The sequence below is a fragment of the Elephantulus edwardii genome, unplaced genomic scaffold, assembly GCF_000299155.1.
Source record: "Elephantulus edwardii isolate Elephantulus edwardi_28Jun2011 unplaced genomic scaffold, EleEdw1.0 scaffold00117, whole genome shotgun sequence".
Classification (NCBI taxonomy): Eukaryota; Metazoa; Chordata; class Mammalia; order Macroscelidea; family Macroscelididae; genus Elephantulus; species Elephantulus edwardii.
The window spans coordinates 9713319-9720081 of record NW_006399867.1 but is presented as its reverse complement, the minus strand read 5'-3'; the positions used below and the strand labels follow the sequence as shown (position 1 = coordinate 9720081).

General features: G+C 45.9%; 1 pseudogene; it reads left to right on the top strand.

Moving 5' to 3' along the window:
- The first annotated feature begins 1890 nt into the window (after positions 1 to 1890).
- LOC102869762 lies at positions 1891 to 2413 on the top strand (annotated as a pseudogene).
- The last annotated feature ends 4350 nt before the right edge of the window (positions 2414 to 6763 follow it).

Sequence of the window (6763 nt, the reverse complement as noted above, 5' to 3'; positions counted from 1 at the left end):
TCCTTGAGACCCCCTGCCTTGCCAGGGGTTCTCTTAATTCTTGAGTCCTGGGGAGTCTGGATGACTGGGTCTCAGAACTGGTTTCTGATCAACTCAGTTGCTTAACCATTTGTACAACTAAACTCATGTTTCTGGATTAGCCCTACTATTGTGTTTTTCCAGAAATTCAAGCTAGATTCAGAAGAGGCCCTGGTAGGAAGGATAACCACTGGTAGAGATCTTGGCTAAAAGCAGAGAATATGAGAAAGATATTTATATATGTTTTATTTATTATGCAAAGACATTCGATTGTGTAAATCATTAAATTATAGATAACTCTGAGAAGAATGGAAATCCCAGAACACGTAATTACACTCCTGTAAAATCTTTACCGATACAAAGAAGAGGGAGCTCTGATGGGTGGTGGTAAGAAGCTGAGTTCCAATCTCAGAGATGTGGTTTGAACCTACCAGCTGCTCCACTGGCGAAATATACAGTCTCCTCCTCTGCCATTTAATGCCTCTGAAAATCTGCCTGAGAGCCAGCTTGGGTTTGTTCTGACTTGACAGTACACCACCACCACCACCACCACCATCACCACCACCACAATAACAACAATATACAAAGAAGCAGTTGTCCAAACAGAACAAGGGAACAGTGCATGGCTTAAAATCAGAGCAGGTGTGAATCAGAGTTACATTCTTTCTGCAGACTTGTCAAAGAAGAATGTGGCATCAGGATCAAAGACTCATTAACAACCTACATTTTGTAAATGGTACAACCTTGCTTGTAGAAAGGTGAAGGAGAACTTGAAGCACTTACTGGAGAGGATCGAAGACTACAGCCAGGAAAAAAAAAAGATTACATTTCAATATCGAGCAAGCAAGAATCTTTGCCATTGTGCCAATAGACAGTCTGAAAAGATTGAAGCTGTCAGTGATTTCACTTTACTTGGATCCACAATCAGAACTCTTGGTCACAGCAGTCAAGAAACCGAAAATCATGTTGCATTGGGATAATCTACCGTCGAGGACCTCTCCAAAATGCTAAAGGACAAGGATGTCAGTGTAAAGACTAAGGCTCACCTAATCCAAGTCATGGGGTTTTCAGTTGCTTCCTGTGCATCTGGAAGTATGGCAAGGAATAAGTATGACGGAAAAAGAATTGAGGGCTTTGAATTGTGATATTGGTGAAGAGTATTGACTATCCCATGGACTGGCAAAAGAACACATTTATCTTGGAGGAAGTGCAACCAGGGTGCTTCTTTGAGGCGAGGATGGTGAAACTTCAACTCATCTACTATGGGCATGCTGTCAGGAAGGCCTGCCGTACTGTACTGTAGAGTTGGAACTGACCCATAGCTGACCCTCCGGTGGGTTTTCAGAAGCAGTTAATCACACAGCAGGAAATTGCCCATCCTTCTCCCGCAGAGCATTTGGTGGATTTGAACCATGTGCCTTTGAGATTGCAGCACAGCTCCTTGCAGCGAGGCCACCAGAGCTCCCTCAGAGGTGCCTAGTCCTTGGAAAAAGACATCTGTCTGGGAAAAACAGAGGGGTCAACAAAGGGGAGGATAACCTTTAATGAGATGGATTGACACAACGACTATGACAGTGGCCTTGAGCATGTCAGCAATCATGAGAATGGTGCAGGTTAGGACAACGGTCTATCATTCATAGGGTTTTCACAAGTCAAAGTCAGCTGAGTGGCGTCTTCCCCCCAACCCCACTCACTGTTGTTGTTGGAGCTCTGGGGGAGCTCTGCTAACTCAAAGGTCATCCCCTTCTGGCAGTTGGACTCCCGCAATGGCTTGTTGGCAAGAAGATGAGCAATCTCTTTCCATAAGATTTACAGCCTTGCTCTTTCTCTTCCGGTCGCTGGCACTCTGGGAGCTGCGGCAACGGCGCAGACATGGCCCAGTCCAAGAACCACACCACACACAACCAGTCCCAAAAAAGGCACAGAAATGATATCAAGAAACCAAGTTCGCAACGATGAGTCTCTTCATGGGGTAGACTCCAAATTCCTGAGGAACATGCACTTTGCCAAGAAGCACACCAACAAGGGCCTGAAGAAGATGCAGGCCAACAATGCCAAGGCCATGGATGAACGTGCTGAGGCTGTGAAGGCTCTTGTCAAGCCCAAAGAGGTCAAGCCCAGGATCCCAAGGGGTGTCAACCGCAAGCTCAGCCGACTCGCTTACACCGCCCATCCCAGGCTCAGGAAGAGGGCTCGGGCCCGCATTGCCAAGGGGCTCAGGCTTAACCGGCCAAAATCCAAAGCCAAGGCTGACAGTAAGGCCAAAGCTCCGGCAAAGTCCTCAACTCAGGCACCTGCCAAAGCTGCAGCCCAGGCACCAGTTAAGGCCTCAACCCAGGCTCCTGCTCCAAGCCAGGCTCCTAAAGGTGCCCAGGCCCCTGCAAAGGCTCCATAATTGAGTTCTCCATCTGAGGACAGAAGGACTGGTATGACCCCCTGGGCTGCTGCCATCTACATGGGGCTGGTGTCCTCCTGTGTTATTTGTACAAATAAATCCTAAGGCAGGAAATAAAAAGATTTACAGCCTTAGAGACTCAATGGAGGGTCAAGTATGAGTTGGTTGTGGCTTGACAGCAATGAGAGATTGTGTGCTTACCTGTGTGTTGGGGCGGGGTGGAGAGAAGTAGAGAGAGAGAGAGGACCAGAGAGAGAGAGAGAAAGCTTGTTGGCAGTCATCCTTTTAACATACTGACAAAAATTTGGTTGACTTCCTACACTTAGATTTGTGTGTGATGAACAGGGGCAGAGACTTTCACAGAGCAGAGGCCTCTGGGAGTTGTGTTAACCTAAAAGCCTTGAGTCTGGCCATTGTAGCCGAATTCTAGCCTGAGTTGGCTCCAGCCTCGTCCATGAGTCCTGCTGTATCACAACCTTTAAAAGAACTAACCCAATTCTGCAGAAAACTTGGTATAATTAGTCGTTAATAACCAGAGCTCAGGTTCCCTGTGGTGCAAATTGTTTCCTTATTGATCGCCACTTGCATTGTCAGCATTCTGGAGAGATTGAACTATGAGTGCTTAATTCAGCCCCATTCAACCGATAATTTTGGTTTTGTCCTCCAAACAAAAAGCACCCTTGTTTATTCTCCTTTCTTCCTCACACAAATAATAAAATCAATCCATCTCTCCCCCCTTCTCCTGCCCAAACCTAGTCTGCTCCTGTAATCAATATGGTTGGAAATGTCAATGAATTCCTCTGTGAGGAGCTCGGGAGGGGCTGCGTGGAGATGGGGAAGGAGGGCTGAGCTGATGGGAAGACGCTTCAGCCTCTCGCAGCAAACAGCTTGCAGCTTCCCTCCTCTTGCCAGCAAGCACCACCTAGGTCACGTCTCCCGACCTTCCTCTGCTCGGTCCACATTGGGCTCACCGCCTTTCAGATGTGGTTTATAGAAATAAGCACCCAGTCCTCTCACGTTTTGCTTCACAACCTCAAAACCAAGTTGCTAAACTCTCAGCTTTTTAACTTTATCGAATAAATGGTAGGTGTGGGCCACATCTAACCTAATTCCACCTCAGACTTATCTTAAGAGAGGCTACTGTTGGGGTGAGGGGTCCAGGACAGGGAGAGAGTCTCAGAGATGGTCTGATGAATAAGCCAGCACTGAACCAATTTGTTGTTATGTGCCGTAGAGTTGCTGTGACTTATAGTGGCCATAGGGACAACAGCTCTGAACCCTGCTCTATCCGGAGCCAACCCCATTGTTTCTGACACAGCTACTACCCTCATTATCCTAGTCACTGAGTCATCTGTCTCATCGAGGGTCTTCCTCTCCTGCTCTTCCCGCTCTTCCAAGCATGATGTCCCTCTCCATGGAATGGGCCCTTCTTGCAACATGCCCAGATTATTTGAGATGGAACTTCAGAATCCTTGCCTCTAAGGAGCAGCCTGGTTTCACCCTCTTCAAGATGAATCTGTCTGTTCTCCGCATATTCAACGCTCTACTCCAGCACCACGGCCCAAAGGCATCAATTCTCTTTACCAGTTTAGCATGTCCAAATTCTACCCAATTACAGGTCTACTTATCCAATGTAATATTGTTGTTGTTAGGTGCCATTGAGTTGACTAAGGTCATGGCTTCTCCATGAACATTTGATCAAAACCTTGTCTTGTCCTGTGTCATTCTCATGATCTCTTCATGCTTAAGGCCATTGTTGGAGTCATTGTGTTGGTCTATTTCCTCTTTCACTGACCCTCTACTCTATATTTCCCTTTGCAAACATCTTTTTTCAAAAAACACAAAACCACAAACAGCAACTTTACACCTGAACTTCACCTGATGAATTTCACTGCATAGCAATCAGTTTGACTACATCTCTGGCAGAAATCATTGGAGAAGCTCAGTATCAGCAGTCAAAATCAGGCCAGGTGCCGACTGAGGAACAGACCATCAAGCTCAGAATGTGGCTGCAAAATTCTGTCTTGTTTGTGGAAAGTGAGGAGGACTTGAAAGACTCGCTGCAGAAGATCAACGAATACAGGCTTCAATATAGACTCCATCTCAATGACAAGAAAACAAAAATGTTCAATGAAAGGCAACATTGTGATAGAGAAAAGACTGAAACTGTCAACAACTTCACTTACTTGGATCCATAATCAACAGCCTTGGCATCAGCAATCAGGAGATCAGAAGGTGTACTGCATTGGGAAAGTCTGCTGTCAAGGACCTCTCCAAATTACTGAGGGGCAATGGTGTCAGTTTGAAGACTAATGTGTGTCTGATTCAAGCTATGGTCTTTTAAATAACTCGCTATGCATTTGTGAGCTGGACAATAAATAAGGATGCTAGAAAAAGAAATCATGCTCTGGTGTTGGAGAAGAGTACTGAATATCCTATGGACTGCCAAAAGAACAAACAGGTCTTGCAGAAAGTGCAGCCACTTGGAGGCAACGATAATGAAGCTTTGTCTCACATATCTTGGGCATGTTACTGTTGTTGTTGTTGTTATGTGCCGTCGAGTCGCTTGTGACTCATAGCGACCCTATGTACAACAGCCCTAAACTCCACTCTGTCCTGTGCCAATCGCACTGTCTCTGACACTCCCATCCCAATTATCCCAGTCACTGAATCAATCCACCTCATAGAGTGCCTTTCCCTTCTGCGCCGTCTCTCCACCCTCCCAAGCACGATGTCCCTCTCCAAGAACCGATGTCCCTCTCCAAGGACTGGTCTCTCCTCACAACATGTCCAAAGTATGTTAGATGGAGCCTCAGAATCCTTGCCTCCAAGGAGCCACCTGGTTTAACCCTTTCCAGGACGAATCTGTTTGTTTTCCTAGCAGCCCATGGTATTCTCAATACTCTTCTCCAGCACCGCAGCTCAAAGGCATCAGTTCTCCTTCTATCCTCCTTGGTCATTGTCCAACTCTCTGATGAAAGTGATTGCGAAGACCATGGCCTGTATCAAATGCACCTTAGTCTCCAGAGAGACACCATTGCTCTTCAGTACTTTGGAGAGGTCTCTAACAGCAGACTTTCCCATGGCAATGCACCTTTTAATTTCCTGGCTACTGGTGCCAAGTGTGTTGAATGTGGAGCCAAGCAAACTAAAGCTGTGAACAATCTCAATCTCTTCACCATCCATCCTGATGCTGCCAATTGGTCCAGTGGTGAGAATCTTTGTCTTCTTGACATTGAGCCTCAATCCATATTGTAGGCTGCAGTCCTTGACCCTCTGCAGCAGGTGGCATGTTGCTAGAAGAAGCTATTTCTTGGAGAGGGACATCATGCCTGGAAATGCAAGGATTAGTGAAAGAGAGGGTGACGCCCAATGAAATGAATTGACACAGTGACTGCAGCAATGGGCTCGAGTCTGTAAGAAACGATGAGGATGGCACAGGCTCGGGAAGGGTAGAGATTGTTGTTCATAGGTTGCAATGAACTGCATGTGACTTGACAGTACCTAAAACAATGACTACCTTCCCCTGCATGATGTCTTTTTCTGATGATTGTCTCCTCATGACAACAAACCCAGAGTATGTGAGATGAAGTGTCACCAGCTTTGCATCTAAGAAGTGAGGTGATTGTACTTTCTCCAAGACAGATTTATTTATTCTCTGAGTTGTTGTTGTGATGTGCCTTCTAGCTGAGTATGACTCATAGCGACCCTATGAGCAGCCTACCTGAACCCTGCCCTATCCTGTGCCATCCTCATCATCTCTGACACACTAGAGCCCCTGGCAGGAGTCGTGGTGACACTTCTTTCTATTGGGAATCTTTCTCTCCTTTGCTGACCGTTCATCTTTCCAAGCATGACATCCCTTTCTAAGGAATAGCCCGTTTAGGTCTTTGTTCAAGGTATGAAAGATGAAGCTTTGCAATATTTGCCTTCAAGGAGTACTCTGACGACACTTTCCTACAATCATTTGGCTAAAACCAAGAGTAGTTCTAGGGTAATCTGTGGTGTATCCACTGCTCTTCACCAATGCCACAGTTTGAAGGTGTCAGTTTTTCAGTCTGTCTTGTTCATTGTCCAGTTTTCACAGGCATGTGAAGCAGTTGAAAACATTAGCCCCCAAAAGACTGGACAAGAGTTTGAGGGTTGTTATATGAGAAGGAGGTATTAACGTTGACTACATTCTCGGTGCCGATACTTTTACAAGTGGTTTTGTTTTTAAAAAAACTATCCCAACAAATTGTTTCCCCTTACAGAACTGAGGAAATGGAGACTGGATTAGTTACCTCGAAGTTCAGGTAGACCATGGGTGACAGAGTCCTATTAGGAACCTATGTCTTTCTGACTTAAAAC